The 22412-nt window shown below is 39.8% G+C and overlaps 1 long non-coding RNA gene across 1 annotated transcript in view; it reads left to right on the forward strand.

The window, feature by feature from the left end:
- The first annotated feature begins 619 nt into the window (after nt 1-619).
- The window catches only part of LOC122727410, a 31362-nt gene continuing 9569 nt past the window's right edge, over nt 620-22412 (forward strand). The window contains exons 1-2 of the long non-coding RNA XR_006353139.1: nt 620-701; nt 7429-7635. This is a non-coding gene — a long non-coding RNA (uncharacterized LOC122727410). The remainder of the gene's footprint in view (nt 702-7428; nt 7636-22412) is intronic.

A 22412-nucleotide genomic window follows, 5' to 3' on the forward strand; every position in this document is an offset into this window, starting at 1 on the left:
AACTGTGAAAGACTTGGCTACTCTGATCAATGCAATGATCCAAAACAATTCCAAAGGACTCATGTTGAAAAAATTATATCCACTTCTAGAGAGAGAATTGATGAATGCTGAGTGCAAATTAAAGAATAATTTTCTCACTTTATTTTTCTTGCTTTAAAAAATATATATGACCAATATGGAAATATGTTTTACATGACTTCACATGGATAATTGGTATATTGCTTGCCTTCTCAATGGGTGTGGGAGGGTGTAGGAGGAGGAAAAGAATTTGGAACTCAAACTTTAAAAAGAAAAGAATGTTTTAAATAAATAAATAATAAAATGTTTTAAAAAGAAATTGTGAGAGATTCAGAATACCCTGGGATGTCTTGTATAAACTGACACCATATGAAATAAGCAGAACTGGGAATTCTCTACATATAAGCCTCACTCCACCATTGTCCTCTAAGTTTGTGTCCACTCTTTGGACTGATGCTGTGTGCATTTGTGGGACAGTGCACCCCATGTTTACAGATGGGCTATACTGTAGCTATGTTCCTAATGAGCTATCTTAGTCTTTGCTATGAGCTAATTATATCTATTGGCTCACTGTTAGTGGAAAACACACAGATGAGGCCTTACTAACTATAATTTTAGGAGTAGTCAACCACAGATTACTCCTTAGGACCCAAGATAACAGCTGTCCTCTAGAGATCCAAACTGTGAGTAAAAAATGAAAGTTGAAGGAATAGTCTAATCACTATTATGTACTGCTTGGATTTTAAAAGTATATAATAAACTAAAACTCATGCCTTTCTGAACTTATGTGTATTTAATAATTGTTCCATTGTCTCTCTTTCCTATATTTTCTCATTTGTTTGGTATTACTGTTACTAACCTCATCCCTGGCCCCACCCCACCCCACCCCCACCCCCGCCCCTCCCCAGCAAAAAAAAAAACAAAAACAAAAACTCCTCACACACAGCACAAATGAATGTCCTTCCTTGTAACAAATAAGTAGAATTGAGCAAACTGATCCACACATGGATCATATAAAAATCTATACATCTCATTTTGCCCTTCTGGTCCCTGATAAAGAGGTAGGAAACATGATCCCTCATTGGTCTTTGAGAATTCCTAAGATTTTCACAGTTCATTTCTCTTATGGTGTGTTATTGTAGACATTGTTTTCCCAGTTATGCTTACATAAATACACAGAAAGTATTCCTAAGTTTCTTTAAATACATCTCTTTCATTTTTTCTTACAGTGCAACAATATTTGTATTCTATAACTTTCATATATCATAATTCACTCAGCCACTACCAAATTAATGGAAATATATTTCCATAAATGTGACAAAAAGGGTTGCTATAAATGTATTTTCCCTCTTTTAAAAAAAAATCTCTGGGATATAATCCTAATGGAGGAATCACCAGATCCAAAAGTATAAACAGTTTAGCAAAATTTTTATATAGTTCCAAACTGCTTTCTAAAATAGCTGGACTCAACCAAGAATGTATTAGTGTGCCTGACTCTTTATAACCCTTCCACAAGTTGTCAGTTTCCTTTTCGGGGTCATCTTTTCCAATATGATAGGTGGAAGGTGGTATCTCAAAGTTGTTTTAATTTGCATTTTATCATTAGTGATTTGGGGCATCTTTTCATATCGTTGGTGATAGCTTGCTTTTTTTTCTTTTGTTTTTCATAACCTTTGACCATTTGTCCATTGGGAATAACTCTTATTCTATTTTTGAATCAGTTCCATATATAACTTCAGTATCAGACCTTTACCAGAGAAGTTCACTGCAAATATTTTCCCAATTAACTTTTCCCTTATAATTTTAACTTCCTTAATTTTGTTTGTGCAAGTTTTCCATTTTAGGTATGAAAATTGTGAATTTTAGCTCTTGTGGCTTTCTAGATAGAATCAAAAACTCTTCTCCAGTCCTTCTGTGCTCCCATAATTTGTTTATGATGTAACCTTTTACATCTAAGACCTATAGCCATTTGGAATGTATTTTGGTATGTAGTTTAAGATGTTGTTCTAAAGCTAATTTTTGCCAGACTGCTTTGCAATTTTCCCAGCTATTTTTATTGAATAGTGATTAAGTCCTTATTCCAGTAGTTGAGATCCTTGCATTTATCAGACTCTATACTACTGGTACATTTGCTTCTAGAACTTCTGTACCTAATCTATTTCACTGATCAGCATTTCTATTTTTTTATAGGAACAAAATCATTTTTATGATTACCACTTTATAATACAGTATGAGAGGGGCAGCTAGGTGGCACAGTGGATAGAGCACCAGCCCTGGAGTCAGGAGGACCTGAGTTCAAATCCGGCCTCAGACACTTGATACTTACTAGCTGTGTGACCCTGGACAAGGCACTTAACCCTCATTGCCCCACCACACAAAAAAACTCCACAAAAACATAAGGAGGAGGAGGAGGAGGAGGAGGAGAGACTGGAGTCAGCTGAACATGATCAAACCTTTGCTTTAGGAAGATCAATTTAAGAGCTAAGTGAGTGAGTAAAGACTTGAGGTTGCAATAGTCCAAGCATAAGGTGATGAGCATCTCTGTGCCAGGGTGGTGGCAGTGTCAAAGGGGTATAAAGAAGAGATGATTATACAGGATATTTACACCCAGAGTTTGCAAGAGTTGGTAACTAATTGGATGGGAGGGAAGTGTGGGGACAGGGTGAGACAGAGTGAGTCTGAATGAGTAGGAAGAAATCCTTTATGGATTGTTCAATTTATTTTTCTGAGATTGGTTTTTAAAATTTTTTTAATTTCTTATTTTAATATTTTATATTTTGGTAAATATTCATCAATTTCATTTGTTGTTTTTGTTTGTCCTTCATTCTCAAAGATGACCATTAGATTCTTAGCTTTGTTGACATATAATTGGATAGGGGACAGCTGGGTGGCACAGTGAATAAATCACCAGCCCTGGATTCAGGAGGGCCTGAGTTCAAATCTGATCTCAGACACTTGACAGGTACCAGCTGTGTGACCCTGGGCAAGTCACTTAACCCTCATTGCCCTTCCAAAAAACAATAAAACAAAACACCAAACAAACAAAAAAAGAGTTGTAAGGGACTGAGAGATAATCTAACACATTCCTCTTATATATGAAGAAATAGAGACTATGAAGACATATAATTGGATAAAATAGTTTCTAATGATTACCTTTATTTTCTCTTAATTTCTTATAAATTCTTTTTTCATTTTTAAAAATGGCAATTGGACTTTTTTAAAGACCAATAACTTTTTAAAAATAAGTTCTAGTTTTATTTATCAATACATTGGAGTTTTTGTTTACAAATTTATTAATGTCTTTGACTTTTCAGAATTTCTACATTTACTTCATTGGGGTTTTTTGATTCTTTTTGAAAAATAATAGTTTATTTTTATTTTATTTTATCTTGGTTTCATTGATGTAGGGATTCATTTTTTTTTTAATTTTTCTATTTTTTTTTAGCAACAAACATCTATTTTATTTCTTCCAGTTACATGTAAGGGTAGTTTTCAACATTCATTTTCATAAGATTTAGAGTTCCAAATTTTTCTCCCTCCTTCCCTCCCTTTTCTCCCCCCTCCACAAGAAGATCTCAACCAGGTTATATATGTACAATCCACAAGTGTTCTTTTTATCAGTTCTTTCTATGGGGGTGCATAGTAAGCTTCCTCATTAGTTAAGTCATTCACAATTGCTCATTGAACAATACTGCTGTCACTATGCACAATGTCCTCCCAGCTCTGCTCACTTCACTATACATCAATGTTCATTAGTCTTTCCAGGTTTTTCAGGGATCATCTTGTTTGTCATTTCCTGTAGCACAAGGCCATTCCACTACAATCATATAGCACACACAGCTTTTTCCATCATTCCTCAATTGATGGACATTCCCTTGATTCTCAATTCTTAGCCTCCACCAAGAGTTGCTATAAATATTTTTTATATAATTTTTCCCCCTTTTCTCTTTTTCATGATTACTGTTGTTAACTGTTTCCCTTCCATCCTATTCCCTTCCCCATGATATTTATTCTATCATCCTTCTTCTTTCATCCTATCACTCTTCAAAAGGGATTTGTTTCTGTCTGTCCCCTCCCCGACTCTGCCCTTCCTTCTTTTGCTCCTCTCTCTTTATCCCCTTCCCCTCCTATTTTCCTGCAGGGTTAGAGAGATTACTCCACCCAATTGAGTGTGTACATTATTCCCTCCTTGAGCCAATTCTAATGAGATTGAGGTCTTTGAGCCAATTCTGATGAGTGTTAGGCTCATTTACTGCCCAGATTAAATAGATTACTCCACCCAGTTGGGTGTGTGTGTTAGTCCCTCCTTGAGGCAGCTCTGATGAGTTTAAGGTCTTTGAGCCTTTTCTGATGAGTGTAAAATTCATTTACTGCCTGGCTCCTTTCCCATCTCTTCTCCCACTCTATAAGCCTTTTCCTGTTTCTTTCATGTAGGACTTCAACTCTGCTCTTCCCCCTCCCCCAGTACATTCCCTTCACTCCTCAATTTAACCCTAAAGATGTCATCACCTAGCTAGGTGACACAGTGGACAAAGCATCACCCCTGGACCCAGAGGGATCCCAGCCAAAACCCAGCCTCAGACACAAGACAGTTGCCCACTGTACAACCCCAGGTATGTCCCCCAGTTCCAATTTTTTATGGTTCTCTAGGGTCTTGAAAGTCAAATTTGAAAGTCAAATTTGCCATTCCATTCAGGCCTTTTCATCACAAATATATGAAAGTCTTCTTTTTCATTAAAGTCCCATTTTTCCCACTGAAAGATTATGCTGAATTTTGCTGGGTAGGTGATTCTTGGTTGTAATCCCATTTCCTTTGCCCTATGGAATATCATATTCCATGCCCTCCAGTCCTTTAATGTAGAAGCTGCTAGGTCTTGTGCTATCCTGACTGGGGCTCCACAGTATTTGAATTCTTTCTTTTTGGCAGCTTGCAATATTTTCTCCTTGACCTGAGAGCTCTGGAATTTGGCTATAATATTCCTAGGCGTTTTCCTTTTGGGATCTCTTTCTGGAGGTGATCAGTGGATTCTTTCAGTTTCTATTTTAGCTTCTTCTTCTAGAATTTCAGGGCAATTTTCCCTGAGAATATCTTGGAAGATGATGTCTAAACTCTTTCCTTGATCATGGTTTTCAGGTAGACCAATAATTTTCAAATTATCTCTCCTGGACCTATTTTCCAGGTCAGCAGTTTTTCCCAGAAGATATTTCACATTGCCCTCTATTTTTTTATTCATTTGGATTTGCTTTATTGTGTCTTGGTTTCTCATAAAGTCACTAGCTTCCATTTGTTCAATCCTAATTCTTAGGCAATTATTTTCATCAGAGAGCTTTTGTACCTCCTTTTCCATTTGGCCAATTTGACTTTTCAAGCTGTTGACTTTTTTCTCATGCCTTTCCTGCATCACCCTCATTTCTCTTTCCATTTTTTCCTCTACCTCTCTAACTTTATCTTTAAAGTCCTTTTTCAGCACCTCTATGGCCTGAGACCAATTCATATTTTTCTTGGAAGCTTTAGATATAGGGACCCTGATGTTGACATCTTCCTCTGATATGGTCCTCACCTTTCTCTGTCTGCTCATCTTGCCTTTCTTTTACTTGACTCCTTAAAGTGGGGCACTGTTTCCAGGCTGAAGTATCCCAAGCTTAAGAAGTCCCAGGTGGTATGATTTAAGGAGGATCAGGTTCTTTACTCACCTGGCCTGTTCCTTGGTCTGTAGATAACCCCAGACCAACTTGCTAATCAACCAGCTTTGTGTGTTGTGGTTGTCAGCTCCAATGAGCCTGTGCCCCTCCCCCACCTGGGCCACTGCTACTCAAGCCTACCTCCTGGTTCTTGGCAGGGGTGAAAAACCCAAGTTCTGCCTCAGCACCAGCATAGAACCCTGTAGTCTCCCCCCTGCCCAGGGCTCAGCCCTCTCACCAGACTGTGAGCTTAGTTCCAGACGACACTGGTGCTTCAGCTGATTCAGAGGCTCTGGGGATCTGCTTCTCTGGTGAGGCCTTCCTGGGACTGGATCTGTGTCAGGGTGACTGTGGGATTGGGCTCTACTCCTGTATCAGCACAGCAACTCCCTCTTTCTGACCTTCCAAGCCGTTCTTGGTTAGAAGATGATTTCAGCATTCTTCTGTGAGTTTTGCTGCTCTGAGCATTTTCCTATGGCATTATTAGGATATTTGTTTGGGTTTTTTTGGAGCGATTGTCTAATCATTTATTTAGGGTGCTAGAGAAAGGAAACCAAGAGAGAAATCATTGGATTTCTCATGGGGAGAAGGCATAGCACAGAGGTGTGGCTCTGAGATACCTATCTCCAGGGTTTTTTGATTCTTGAATGAATGAATGATTAATGTGTAACATTTGGCTTAAAGACCAGGCACTCAGTCCTCATTGATTTAACTCAAAGGGCCAATTATATGGGATTACTTGATGTCTTTGTGGCTGAGTGAAGAGGTAGGACTCATAAAAGCTGGAGAGAAGAGGGATCTGGGATCTTCTGGCTTCCAGTATTGAGAGAAAAGGCATGCAATTCCAACCTTTCTTCAGGTCCATGAAGGGAGAAAGACTCTAGGAAGAAGTAAATATGTAGAGCACAGATTTTTTTTTTCTCCACCAGCTCTCACTAACTCTGTTCATCCCTCACACAGGCAGATTGAATAATCAATCTCCACCAATGAGGAGAGTCCCATATAATTGGCCTTCTGAATCAAGGGTTAGAAAAACATTCATTAACAAATAGTAAAGTAAGACAGTCCCTGCTCTCAAGGAATTCACATTCTAAAAAGAGAGACAATACACATGGAAGGTTCCAGCTACAAGTCAGATGGAAAAGTCCCATGGTCCTTTGACTACAGCAACAAAGCTGATGTTAATGCCTCTTCTTTAAGGTCATTCCCACTGATAAATCATATCCATTTCTGATGTTGAACCATTTGACAATGCCAAGGACTTTGGTGGCAATAACTTTCCTATCTGGGTCTTCAGTAGGTATGGCTACTATAGCACTCTCCAGAGAGTGCTCTTGGATTCAAAGTGCTGAGCTGTCCCCATCATGGCCTGAAGGGAGATAGTGGCCAAATTTGTAGGGATGATTTGATATGACACTGTCTCTCCCGTGGGGTACCATGTTACTTTCAGCTAAGCTGGCTTGCCTACCCTATGTGTAACAGTTGGTTGACCATTGGTAGGGATGGATGGCCCCTTCTCCTATGGAAAAATTTTTTTCCAAAATTTTTAATTACATGCCCAATTCATTGATTTTCTCTGTGTGTCTGGCTCTCTCTCTCTCTCTCTCTCTCTCTCTCTCTCTCTCTCTCTCTCTCTCTCATTCTTGCTTTCTGAAAATTAATATTGTATTATATCAATAACCAAGTATTAATTGTGATCCACCTTTTTTGCTTCTATTTTCTATACAGATCTATCAAACTCTGAAAATAAATAACCAAAGAGCTCACAGAGGTAATAGGCAAAAAGCCTATTTCATTGGAGAAGGAAAACTAGACAAGCCTGCCGGGGTCTGCCGTAGTACTGGAGGAGACCTACAAAAGTGAGGCTGAGGCTTGATATATATGGTAGTGACCAGACAAAGAAACAAGCAGTGAGCTGTAGCCACGGCAACATAGGTAAGAGAACAATGAGGCAAGTTTGATTCATAGCCCAGCTTTGTGGCTGGAATGTGGTTCCTACAGGTGCTTGTCTGAGCTCAGGGACCACCTGGGGCTGGTGTGAAACAATTCTGTGATTTTGCTGCAGTACAGTTCATCCAGTAGTTGGGCACAAAGGATAGTTGTTATGCCAACCTCAGGGCGCAGTGTGATTGCTGGCCCTTTGCTCTGGAAAACAGGGTGTCTCCTAATAGTAAAAAGAGGGGAATGAAAAGAGAGAGAGAAGGTCTTAGCATGGGGATCCTGACAGGTCCAACTCCTGTTAAGGTCAGTCAGTTTCTGAAGGGCATGGTTAATTGATGAGATTGCTCCTAGCCCTCAAGGAACATGCTCATAAATTTTAGGTAAGACCCCACCCATAGAAGAGCCCTAATTTCTTTCTTTTTTTTAATGTTTTTTTTGGGGGTGGGGTGAGGCAATTGGGATTAAGTGACATGCCCAGGGTCACACAACTAGTTAAGTGTCAAGTGTCTGGGGCCAGATTTTAATTCAGGACCTCCTGAATCCAGGACCGGTGCTCTATCCACTGCCCCTTTGAAGTATAAACAATCCTGTCTGGGCGAACCCTTTCCATGGGGAAAGGAATCCCTGTCCTTAATCTCCTCCATTAGGGTTTAGGGTGACCCAGCTCATGAAAGAGAAAGCCAGACAGAGAGGTCAGGATAGAGATGACTGTCCCTCCCCAGATGCCTTAAGGCTGCTGAGTCTCATCATCAAGTCACATTCTGCACAGGAGGAGCTGAAAACTTTAAATGTCTACTAATCGGAGTTGGTTTTCACTTGTCAAGGGAATGCCCTTTCAGAAGGGATTTAAGGCATTTCAGGGTCTCCCTTGGGGTCTTTGGTTACCAAGAGAAACCACTGACTAACCATTTGTTGATTGCCAGCTAACCTAATTCATAAATTGATTATTAATTACCCAGAAACTCTGTTTCTCAGGGTTTTCTTTCATCTTATCCCATTTCATCTCTCTCTTTCTCGTCAACATTTTTAGAGATATAAATTTTTACACTTTGACTGTTTTGTCTACATCCCCAACATTTTGCTATCTTTCATTTAAAAGATTATAATCGTTTAACATGTGATCAGTTTTTTTAAAGGTTCAATGCACATCTGTGAAATAGGTATATCCTTTTCTATTCTTATTCTATGAATGCCAGAAATCTATTCTAGCTAACTTTTTGAAAATTTTATTCAGGTCTTTAACATCTATTTTATTTATATTTTTCTTATATTTGTCTAGTTCTGAATTAGAAACTTTATACTATATAGCTATTATAATTTTGCCATTAATTTTTCTATGTAATTCAGTTAACTTTATGTTTAAATAGCTAAATACTATGCCATTTGGACCATAAGATACTTTTAAGTTCCATGTAGTTAACCCGCTTATCTCTTTTAACATGTCTATTTTTACCATTACCTTGTCCAAGATCATGGTTGCTGCCCTGCTTTTAAAAATTTCCCTGAGTCACATGGCTGAGCTGCCCCTTATTTCCATATTAGTCATGTTGTGAAAGAAGACAAAAACAAGGAAAATGAAAAAAATGAGAGTGAAGAATGGTATGTTTCGATCTGCACTTGGACTTCAATTCTTTCTCTGGATATGGATATTGGAATTGGAATTGGCAAGACAATTCCAAAGGACTCATCATGAAAAAATGCTATTTACTTCCAGAGAGAGAACCAGTGAACTCAGAGTGCAAATTAAAGTATAATTTTTCTCACTTTTTTTTTTGCAATATGGCTAATATGGAAATATGCTTTGCATTATTTCACATGTATAATTGATATTATAATGGGTGGAGGAGGGGTGAAAAGGAGGGAGAAAATTTGGAACTCAAAAGAATGTTAAAATTAATAAATTTCTTGAAAATTCCCCTGAAGTAAATTAGGTTCTGCTCCAGTCCCTCATTTTAACTCTGCGTCCTTAAGATTCAAGTGTTCTACCCTTCACCATTTTATGAACAAGTTCTTGCCATTCCTATATCCTCTATCTTTTCTCTCTTCTCCTACCTCCTCATTGCAAAAAAAAAAAAAATGAAAGGGAGAAAAGATGGGATCTGATCAATATTAATATTTTATAACTGAAAAAAGTCTGTTCTTATTCCTCTTCCCTTGCTCTTAACCAAGCCAAGACCCTGATTTCTAAAGGATTATGATAAACCCTCCAGATTTGCCATTTATTTTGTTTTTGACTGTTCTCTCCCTAAGTCTGCCCTGCCTCTTAAGTCCTTCTGTTTTCTTTCTCTGATTGTTTCCTTATTGAGTTTAATGTATTTTTACACAAAATTCTGTCTTCAATCCTTCTTTGTTTGACTCTAACAAGAATAAAAATCATAAGACGCTTGCTCCCCATCTCTTCTTCCTTTTCTACATGTATTCTTTTTCATGCACATTCCAAATATATGAAAAAGTTTCTTCTCCTTTCTCACTTTTCCTCTAGTACATTTCTTTTTCCTATTCTTTGCTTTCCTCATGACAAAGTTAATTAAGAGCTGACCAAAATGTACCTTGTCTTCCATCCCAGACCAAAGAATTACCTGAAGATGACCAGACATTATCACTCCCAGCCTGTAATTATTTTGTAGAGTCCAAACTCTCCCTTCCCAGGATTCCTAAGCTTTCTCTATGAACTTTCGCTTGTTATCACAACTTTGTGAAACCGTGAGGTGCCCCTACCCCCTCACACCAGTTACTTAATCTGAGAACTGTATTCCACTCCCCCTACTTTACTACCCTATAATAACCCTATTCCCAGTCCCCTCCTCAGGAACCCCGGCACTTGCTGTGTGGCACCCTGAGCTACAACTCACTAGCCCCAATTAAACACCTTAATTTTACTATATTGGCTGTCTTCTCTTGAATTTAGGTGACCACTCTTAAAACCAAAGAAACAGAACAAAACCTGTGTTTTCTGTTCCTTAACTCTGTGATCCTTGAAAACAGTAGGGATTCTGGAGGGACGCTAATGGCTTCTCTCCTTATTGGTATGTAAGCATTTCATTGTGATCAATGATTACCATTTGAGATTTTCTTAATCCGTAGCATTTCTTTATTGTGTTTAATGTTTTCTTTCACTTGCTTCTATTTTTCCTGATGTTTTTCAGCCCTCACACCTTCAAGTTGGTTTATTGTGGCATGTTCAGATGTCTTTGGGGGAATGTTCTCCCTTCTCTGCCAGGTCTAGCTCTCTTTCTTTTTCTGTCCTTGACTAGATAATTTATTTATATAACTCTTTGGTTTCTTTTGCTGAGGTATTTGTGGAAGAGACGGGCACGTGTACAACATGCACATAACATTTTTTTTTTTGGTGGGGCAATGGGGGTTAAGTGACTTGCCCAAGGTCACACAGCTAGTGTCAAGTGTCTGAGGCCGGATTTGAACTCAGGAACTCCTGAATCCAGGGCCGGTGCTTTATCCACTGCGCCACCAAGCCGCCCCTGCACATAACATTCTTAACTGCATATGACATGAGAGTGTAGGAATTGTAATGGAGCCCCTGGAGCATGCCAGATACCCTAACACGGAGGCTCGCTGCTCCCCTGTGTCCCTTCATTTGGCCACATAGCCAGAAGAGGCTGCATCTTTAAAACTACAATACTGGGGCAGTCTCTCTCTCTCTCTTTTCAGTGCACTCTTTCATGCTATGTCCAGGGGGTGAAGATCACACACAGTTCAATGAATTAATTAAGCACTTCCTATGTGCCAGACACTATGCCATGAACTGAACCAAGAGGAGGGGATGCCTTTCCTCTCCACTGTTTCCACAGCTCTGAGAGACAGGTCTGGGGAGGGAGAGATCCCTATTTATTCTGTTTTACTTTTCCTTCTCAGTTTTGGGTAAGGGGGATAACCCCAACCAGATCCAGAGTTCAAGTCATGCCAACCTTGGCGCCAGGATTCCAGGTGGGATGTTGCAGCCAGCCTAGCAGGGAAGGCTTTAGAAACTGGGGTGTCAGGGACTTGAGCCAAAAGAAGGCTTTGGACTTGGAATTTGGGATTGTACTATATAGTAACTAAGCTTAACTATAAACCCTTCCCCTCCCCAGAGACTGAAATGGTACAAGGAGATTAGGGTTAGAATTAATCCCTACATGTTGGGGAATAAGTTCATATATTTGTAATTATACCTACTGAAGTAAATATTCCTTTATAAAAGCAAATTTGACTCTTAGTAGTTAAATGTAGTATCCCCACTCCTATACTTGAAAGAATAACATCAGTGAGGGCTGGATCCAATGGCAGAGAGCCTAGATACTTCCAAATCCATTAAGGGTACTGGACAATCTTGGAAAAGGAGCAAAACATAGCATACTTAGTCTTAAGACCCGTGGAGGCCAAGGTAGCAAGTATTCAAATAAGACAACCAAGCCCCAGAAATGTATAAAGGTATACTGGGGCCATTAGAAATCTGTACCATACTCGCATCCACAATGGTAGTCTCAGGTGGGTATGGTAACTGGGGAGAGCAGTTCTGCCACAATGGGACCCATCACAATATTGACAGCTATAGTGACTGTTATCTTACTCTAAGAGGGCTCCATAGAGTTTCATGTCTGGACTAAAGGCCATAAGGGAAGTCCCAACAAGAGACCACTGCTACCCAACAGATTGTCTGGTGTTTCTCCAGTTATTTGGTGGACAAATTGAAGGAGTAGTTGGGGGGAGCGGAAAGAGGCATTTCCCACTAATAGCCAGAAATGAGCTATCATAATTTAGAGCCAAAATACTACCACCCTGAAAGTTCGGCTCCATGGTGAGGCTCCTCCCCTTGTGTGCATGAATGGGAATGTCATAAGCTGGATTCCCAGGTTAAAAATAATTGCCTTAAGACCTAGAGACCAAAGGGCTTCTAACAAAGTAAAGTAGAAGGGGTATGAGGTCAGCATTCAGAAGCTGCCAGAATTCCAGTGGGAGTCTCAGTCTAGTGGGTGACAGCTTTGGATTCCATAATTCCTTTGTACTTCTAGAAATGTTACTACTTACCTCAGCCCAGACCCAGAGAGTGTATGTGTCTGTGTCTGTGTGTTTATGTCTGCACTTGTGTCTGTGTGCATAATGTCAAGGAACATGTCATATGATTTGGGGTCTTTCAGGGAAAACTCAACAGAGAAACAAAGCTCAGAGCCTTGTTTTTCAACAAGATAATCCCCTTTTCACTGGGGCCTCAGTCCTGAAGACATCTTGAGAACAAGATGGGATTGTAAAGCAGAGGAGAGATTCCAAGCCCCAGTACTGGTCCCCCTGCTCTAACATATCTTTGGCCAATGGGATAGAACTGATTGACTTACCCAAACACCTTTGATGGTTATCAGAAACCTACACTGAAATATATACTGTTAAAAATACCCCAAAATAAATAAACAGAAATTATTCCTGAAATGTCTCTAGCAATAGCCAATTTCCTAAATAGGCAATGTTGTTTTTCAGGTCCTGGGAAAAACAAGAACATGAGTGTGATATATTTTTCCATGGCCCAAAGTGGCACCTCTGGTCATCTCTGTTTAATTTTACTTTTCTCTTTCCACTTGTTTTTAAACTTGTATTCCAGGATGGAAGAAGAGAAGGGGGGAGGAAGTAGTTGGGGGAAGGAAGACAGAGAACATAGCTTATATTAATCAACTAGACTTCATGCACCAGGGTTCAGAAAAGTGACACATTCTGATCCCCAAGATTTTTTTTAATGTAAAAGCTATTTGCAAAAGCTCAGATTACTGGTTAGAGAAACCCAAGAGTCAAATTATAAATGGGAATATGATAAGTTTAGGTAAGAGGTAAGAGTTTCAATTTTGCTGCTAAATTCTTAACAATTGGCTCTTCCCTCGCAAAAGTATATATAACACAACTTTAAGTTTAACATTTATTATTAATATTTTCCCCACCAATTTCTTGAGTCTAAGCAACCAACAAAACAAACCAAGACCTTATTTATAGCATTTGCTGATTTTCAAGGTATAAATGGTCAATACTGAAAATTTAACCATCAGCTTTGAGTCAGTCAGAGCTGACTAATGGAAGTTGAGCCTTTTTCAGACCACTGAATATGACTACCCTCCTTTTCCCTCTGCTGATATTGCTATTTTATTTTTATAAGCTCCTTAAAGTATAATATGGGGGCAGCTAGGTGGCACAGTAGAAAGAGCACTGGCCCTGGATTCAGGAGTACCTGAGTTCAAATCCAGCCTCAGACACTTAACACTAGCTGTGTGATCCTGGGCAAGTCACTTAACCCCAATTGCCTCACCAAAAAAAAAAAAGTATAATATGGAGGAGGCTGTGTAGCATGTTCAGGAACCTGAACATGCTACAAGAAATCAAGAGAATGACTCTTCAGTCTCCAGCTCCTCTTCATTTCCAAAGAAGTTTCAAAGTACTCTTCCACAGTCAGCAAACTGTGACTTATTTAACAACCACAGCCCGTTAGTGCTGCAGGAGGAAAGTACTGGACAAGTTAGACAATAAGATCTGGTCCCTTTGCCTTCATCACATGAGAGTTATAGGAAGGAAATGCTTCCTCTCTTGCCAAAGGGCTGCAATTTTGCACTGTTTGCAGAAGGTGGATGAAGTCTTACTATTTAAGTCTGCAGTAATTCAATAATAGTGAGGAGAAAGAAATTAGAGTGAGACAATCATATCCCTGCCTTCATTCTTTGGCACTTTACTCAAATAATTTGTCTTGTTGTATGGACACTCCCTTCCAGTCCCACTGAGTCCCCTTAATGTCAATAGTGTGGATGTCTCCCCCCAGCCCCTTGCAGGGCAATGAGGGTTAAGTGACTTGCCCAGGGTCACGCAGCTAGTAAGTGTCAAGTGTCTGAGGTCAGATTTGAACTCAGGTCCTCCTGAATCCAGGGCTGGTGCTTTATCCACTGCACCACCTATCTGCTTGTGACTACCATACAATAAAAGCTCTATCTAGAAAACCAGAAGCTTCTTCCATTTACTAGTCTGGGAGATAAATTAAGGGAAAGGTTAAGTAGGGTAGATTTATGATCTAATATCCAATTTTAATCTCACAAGGGGTACACCGGATGAAAGGAATTTTAAGCCAAAATCGGGATATGGTTTAGCTTTTGGCATATCACAGCTAGTTATGGATCAGGATTGTATCTATCACCTTATTTGCCAAGAAACACTGAATGCTGAGCTGGCCTTAGGTGAAATGGAAGGTTTTAAGTTGGCTGCAAGATGGGGCATTTATATGAAACAGGACTACCACACCAAGAAAGATTAAATGACTTGGCCAAGGTTATACAAGTGGTGTTAGAGACTGATTTTGAGCCCAATGTCTAAAGTGACACTATCATGTATCATTCTCTCCCCTCCTAGGCATGGTATAGAAAGGAATGGGTTGATATTGGCAAAGCTGAGAATCAGGGGAAAGATTTGAATGAAAGGTCTTAGGTTAAAATCTCGCCTTTATTATTTTTTGCTTGTTTGACCATGGGCAAATAACTTTAACCTCTCTAGTGTAGGAAGTAAATGGCAATAAGGCAAACTGAGTCATGATTTCCTCCAGAGCAAGATTACAATTTATATATAGTAATGCATATAGTACTCAGACTATCTCCCACCCCTACCTTCAGTTGGATTAGAGATCACAACCCCATTGGGCCTGAAAAGACCATATTTATAGAGACCCTTTTGAGCCCAAAAGGCTGGGGAGGGGGGATTAACATCGTTCAAAAGCCTTACAATTGGAAAGAGAAGGTTGGCTTTCAGGTGTGACTGATCACGTCCCTCTCTGACAATTAAGGAATGCTAATTGCTTTATGGGCTTCAGCTGTCTTTAGTGATTATTGGCCAGAAGATCATAACCACTCCAATCAGGATCCACCCCCTCCCCTTTAGCTTTGCCTTTGGAAACCAAATTACCCCTAACTTTGACAAGGAGAGGCAAGGTTAGGAGAGCGATCCCTAGGAGAGGCCAGCCCAAGCTGGTTCTTAGTTACAGGTAAACAAAGCTAGGGTTATAAGCTAGGGCAGCTAGGTGGCACAGTGGATAAAGCAGAGGCCCTGGATTCAGGAGGACCTGAGTTCAAATCCAACCTGAAACACTTGACACTTACTAGCTCTGTGACCCTGGGCAAGTCACTTAACCCTCACTGTCCCCCCCCCCCAAAAAAAAAGTAAACTAGCAAATGTCCCAGGGGGAAGGAGTGATCACATTATTCAACCTCACCTTCAGTTCAGGGTGGGACAGTTAGACTGAGAAATGGTGTTTGACAAAATGGAGACTAAGATGGGTTTCACAGGAATGCTGATTATTAAATTATACAGTATAATATTAATTTTCCTCATTAGGCATCCGTTTTCTTACTTATAAAATGAAGGGGTTGAACTAGGTGGCCTCTAAGGTCCTTCCCAACTTTAAATCTATGAATAAATAAATGAATACTATTTATTAAGCACTTACAATAAGGTATTAATTCTACCTCTACAATATTTCTTACATATGTCAACTCTTTTCAATTTCCATTGCCACCATCCTAGTTAAGATCCTCTTTTTTTTTTTTTTTCACTATAACCACTGTAATATCTTTATCTTATCTTTCTGCCTCCTGTCTCCCTTCTCTCCAGGTCGTCCTTGAGACAGCTACTTGTGGAATCTTCCTAACACATCATTCCTTTGTTCAGAATTCTTCAGTGCCCACCCCAGTGCCTAGTGAATTTGTTATTCAATGATTCTGGTATTTGAGGCTTTCCATAATCAGGCTCCACCCTATCTTTTCAACACTTCTAGGTTCCTGCCAAACTGCATGTTTTCTTTACCTTGTGTCTGGGGTTGGAGTTGTTTGGTTTAGAAGGAAAGCTAGCTATTCTCTCTTGGATGTTATCCACTCTAATGTGGACTGAACCCCTTTTTCTAAACTCTTCCCAAGTCATCCCAAGACTTTCCTTTAGTCAATGCCTTCACTAATGGAGCTCTTTGAAACTGCCGAGAAAGATCCATAGCAAAGTAAAATTGCTCTAGGCTACTTCCTACAGGGAAGTTTTCTCTAGTTCCTAACTTGCTGAGTCCCTCCTTCCACCACCTAAAGGTGCTCACTCAGGCTTTTGTTTAAGGTAAAGACCCACTGGACATTCATCCCACTTTGGGAAGTTATAGAATATAAAAACCAAGAAGATCCTCCCACTTTTGCTTTAGAGCTCCCATTTGGGAAGATCCTGACACTTCTCAGAGTCCATTTTTCCCTTTTTGTTTTATGTACCCTGTGCAATACTGCCCCCTCATTCCCATGTTTCCCACTCACAATAATAAACTCATAAACTTTCATTGAACAATCATAACTTATTTTAAGTGAGCATTCAGTAATAAACAGAAATGTAAGCAAATTCTAAAGAAAGATAAACTTCCAGGAAGTGGGGTAGGGAGAGGGGAACAGAGAAATATGACAGTTCTATTAAATAGACAACTCAATATCTGAATATCAGCTTTAGGCTGTCCTGATGGCTAAGGGGTGAGGAACTGGTTGGTTCCTTTGATCTCTAGTGGCTGCTCAAACACTAGCTGCCCCTGAACCTTCTAGTCTGTCTCCTCCCCACAGGAGGAGCTCTGTACAAATCTCCATGCACTTGCTTATTTCTTGCTCCTCAAAAGATTTCTACCCTCCTCCTCTTTCAGGACAAAGGAAAAGCAGATGACCTTTTCTTGGGATACTCCCAGCTCCAAGGTTCCAAGGGGTCAGGTAGGAGAGATACCAGATAGACACCCAAAGATATTGATTTCGGTGACCTGCTCCCTTAATCTCACCTTGACCTCTCTCCTCTGTATGCCTTTAGCCATGGAGTCCTGTATGCTTAGAATGGAATTCTCTGCTCCCCTCTCCCCACAACCCTCAACCACTACCTCTGTCTATTGAAGCCTTTCTCTTCATTCAAGACCCAGCTCAGGTGCTGCCTCCTATAAGAAGTTTTTCCTGATCCTCCCAAGTCAATATGAATACCCTCTCCTCAAATTTCTAATAGCATTTTGCCTGGATCTTTCCTCTACTCCTCTAGTGCAGCAGCTAGCTAGCCAAGGCCATTAGGCTGAGGACCTTTCACCAATCCCTATCCTCCACCTAACGTAGCTTCATTGCTCTGGGGCTGGCTGTCTTCTCAATAGGCTCATTCCACCCCTAGCTCAGATTCCTGAGTCTCTAGTCTAAGTGATCCTCTCCAGCAAGAAGAGGAAGTACAAATGGTACCCAGAGTACAAACAGGACTCAGGCATGGAACAGAAAGGAAACTGCTAAGCAATAAAGAATCAGAGGATACTTATAATTAACCAAAGAAGCCAACTTTGGGGGAACTTTTGTAAAATATTTCTCTCTAGCTATTTTATATTTCATCTCCACTGAGTACAACTGCATCAGTGTCAAGTGGATTCTTTTCTTTCCACTGGTTCCTCTCTTTGTGAATGACTCTTTAACTCTTGGAGACTTTGCTACTAGTTGTTGCTGCTACAGCCACAATTGCTTTAGTATTCAAGTCAATGTCTTGTTTGAATTCTAGAGAAAGACTTGATTTGAAGAATAAGTGCTCACAAGCAAATTGGGCAGGGAGGGGGGAAAGACATCTTCCCCACTGGTCCTCAAGAGCTTATGAGAATTAGCCTCACACCTTGAGACCAGCAGGAAGCAGAGGCCTGAGGGTAGGGGTTGTCCCTTCAGTATATTCATGAAGTTCCAGCCCAACTGGCAATTTGAAATGTCCTCATTGCAGATAGGAAACAGTAAGACAATATCTGTACCTATTCTTAAGTGGGGAAGAGACAGATCTCTTTAATGGATATTACATGTATCATATTCTTCCATTGTAGTTCTTTGTTTGGGTACATATCATTGTCCCCTTTTAGATTCAAGATCATTGAGAGCAGAGTCTGTGTTATATCTATGTTTGTACTCATAGCACCTAGTATGTGCTTAAAAATAATTTTTGAATGGAAAGATAGATAAACAGCTCTCTGAGCTCCGTGAAGAAGCCAATGGAGTAGGATTATAACTGGCATTTGTCAGCAAGAACTGAGAACCAGAGAGCTGGAATGTCTTGCCTGTAATTCACATTAAGCCAATGATAGATCCAGAAACAGGGCCTGTATGTCCTGGCACCCAGATTTTCTCTATGACTTTGGAAATTCTGATCATACATTTAGATGATGATATCAGATAAGGGCTCTACAAGAAATTAGTTCATCTCCCCAAGGGCAGCTAGCCCTGGAGTCAGGAGGACCTGAGTTCAAATCTGACTTAGATACTTGACACTTACTAGCTGTGTGACCCTGGGCAAGTCACTTAACTCCAATTGCCTCTAATATCTGGGGCCATGGGGCAGCTAGGTGGTGCAGTGGATAGAGCACTGGCCCTGGAGTCAGGAGGACCTGAGTTCAAATCCGGCCTCAGATACTTAACACTTACTAGCTGTGTGGCCCTGGGCAAGTCATTTAACCCAAATTGCCTTACTAAAAAAAAAAAAGAAAAAAATATCTGGGGCCATCTCCAGTTGCCCTGATATATATCTTGCCAGGTGGATCTGGAGGAGAGAGTGAGGCTGGTGACTTTACACAGCCCTCCCTCACTTAAATCCAATGCACTTGGCATCACCTTCCAATGTCACAGTCCTCTTCGAGAACTAAGGACAAACAACAATCATCTTCTTAGGTATACTTTGATTTAAAATATTATGAAAATTTTAGATAAAGAAAGGACACTAATGTTTAGTGTCTTAATGAGTATTTTCTTTTTTTAATCTTATTTTTATTGATATCTTTGCTTTTTACATAGCTTTCATTTCCTCTGCCTTTCCCCTACTCAGCAAGCTATCCTTCATAGCAAGGATTCAAAAATAAAGGAAAAAAAAGCTGACAAAACCAACTAAAACATCAACCATGTCTAACGATACATGTAATATGCTATGTCCACTTCTGCGAAGAAGGGAAGGAGAAGTATTTTCTCAAGTCTTCTCCAGGCTTAAACTTAGTCATTATATTTACAAAGTGTTCAGTTGTTCTTTGTATTTATGTTATAGTCATTGTTGTATATTTTTTTTTGTTCTACTTACCTTTTTTTTTTTTGGTGAGGCAATTGGGGTTAAGTGACTTGCCCAGGGTCACACAGGAAGTAAGTGTTAAGTGTCTGACGCCTGATTTGAACTCAGGGTCTCCTGAATCTAGGGCCAGTGCTCTATCCACTGTGCCACCTAGCTGCCCCTGTTCTACTTACTTTACTTTTCATCAGTTTATGTCAGTTTTAAAGAGAACTGTTCCCTGAGAACTACTCCTACTACAAGGAAACAAAGGGGGGAAAAGGGAGAGGGGAGGGGGAAGAATTCCAAATCATCACAATTAAGGATAGTTAAAGTAAAAGGTGTCGTCTGTGAGGGGCTAGCACAGTATGATGCAAAAGGTTTGTATCAAATGATTTGGCCTACAGTCCAAGCTCTACCATACAGTCTGTGTGGCCTGGGTTAGTCTTAACCAATTATTCTGTTTCTTCATCTGGAAATGATATTTACCTGAGAGGTGATTTGTTGTAGTGCACAGGATACAGAACCAGAGAAGAACCTTTGTTCAAATCTCACTTCTGTGTGATCAGATGACCTCTTAGGTCCCATCCAACTTGAAATCCTATGAATTTAACTTTTCTGGGTCTCAATTTCCTTAACTGTAAAATGTGGGACTTGCACAAGATCTTTTCTAAGATCCCTTCCAGCTTTTACTCCTACTTCACAGGGTTGTTATGAGGATGAGATGAGATCATAAATACAAAGTGCCTTCTAAGCCTTAGGCACTATGAGTTCTAAGGGTTGGCTTGCCAGCTCCTTAATGAAATCATTCCTATGTTGGTTTTATGGCCTGATTTCCCATGAATCCTCAACATGTACCCTTTAGTCAGCAGGCTGGTCTGCTCACTGTCCCAAAACCAAGCCAAGCTTAGTTCTGTCTCTGAACCTTGAAATAATGTGCCTGGGGAAAAATTATAAATTATGAAGTTATCCAAAAATAAAATGCTATTATTAACATTGATATGAATGTTCAACATTTTGAAATTTTATATTATGGATTAGTGCCATAAAAGCATGGCTTATTGGATAGAGCACTGGATTTGGAGTAAGAAAAGCCTGAGTCGGAATGTTTCCCCAGAGATTTATTTGCTGTTTCATGGAAATAATAACAATCTCACTTTTGCTTTGTAAAATCTTAAAATAAAATAATACAGATGCTAACATTTTTTTAGTCAAGACATGACTTCCCCATCAATATGGAGAATTAATGGTGTAGAAATTCCCAGAAGACTGCCTGTATGTTTTAGAGTTGCCCAGAACACCGCAGCATTAAATGACTTGCCTATAGTCACACAGCTAGCTTGTGTCTAAGGCAAGACTTTGTTATGGTGGAGTAATTACATACAGGTAATGATTTATTTGACAGTTTATTTGCCAAATAATCCAGGTCCAAGACTCTCAGTATCCAAGGACCTAGAAGCTTAGTATCACAATTAAAATACAATTTAGAGGGAGTAGAAAAAGAGGAAATGTGATTATAGGGATTGAGATATCTGGTTTATCATTGGTGGAGAGGTGTCAGGAGACACTGAGGTGAGAGGGAAAGAGTGACAGTGGGGAGGGGGAGTGCTCTGGTGAAACCTGAATCAGGTGACTTACATGGAGTTGAAACTGAACCTCACAAAATAAATGATGGATAAAATCAAAATAGTCACCAATGCTAATTTTTAATGTAACAACTCGAACCCAGGTCTTCCTGAATCTAAGACTTACTTACCCCTTTTCCATTTTCCATGCTTCTTCTCTATTGTTTTTATTTTCGTGTTGTTGTTTTCATCTTTTTTAAAAATATAGCTCAGATATAATGGTCTTGGGACAAGTTGCTATCCTGCTAATATTCTTTTATATTTAATGTTCTGTGGGCTACTACACAGTTACATAAACTAACTGCTTTTTTTTTTTTTTTTGCAGGGCAATGGGGGTTAAGTGACTTGCCCGGGGTCACACAGCTAGTAAGTGTCAAGTGTCTGAGGCCAAATTTGAACTCAGGTCCTCCTGAATCCAGGGCCGGTGCTTTATCCACTGCGCCACCTAGCCGCCCCCCAACTAACTGCTTTTTGTAGTTGAATAAAAGAGTAGATTATAAACTCATCCTGCAAATTTACTGAAAGCATGCTTGGTATACCTCTAGGGACAGACAGGACAGCATGGATTATATGTACTTCATCCTGTTTCCACATATCTTCTCAAGGTCTCTATACTAGGAAAACATTTTGTTCTATGTAGCTTACAAATTATGAGTATAATATGTGTGCTCTTGGTTCTGGGACACCTTGAGGGGGTAGAAGTATCTCTCTTGTCTAATGTCATTAGCTCGAGATCCCATTGACAATATTCCCTAATTTTTTAGGGGGCCAGTGACTAACAAATGCCCCAGTTCCATTTAACGTTTGGTTAACATGGGAATTTGCTTTTGTGAGCCCATGAAAGATAGCTAGTTTCTAATGTGTAATTCTAGCCACCAGGTCATATATTCTGTAACAATTAGAATGACGCCACCTGCTGGAGACTTACTGTAGGAAAGTTCCAACATGAGGAGAGAGCCTCTGAGGGCAGGACCATGCATCTTTTCTTTGGCGTCCCTTACAATTCATAAGTCTTTATAGCTTGTCCCAATATATTACATAGTTTCTATCATTTTCTTATATAAGCTACATTGATCACCAGGCTCCTTAACAATAACAATA

This window comes from Dromiciops gliroides, chromosome 5, assembly GCF_019393635.1.
Source record: "Dromiciops gliroides isolate mDroGli1 chromosome 5, mDroGli1.pri, whole genome shotgun sequence".
Lineage (NCBI taxonomy): Eukaryota > Metazoa > Chordata > Mammalia > Microbiotheria > Microbiotheriidae > Dromiciops > Dromiciops gliroides.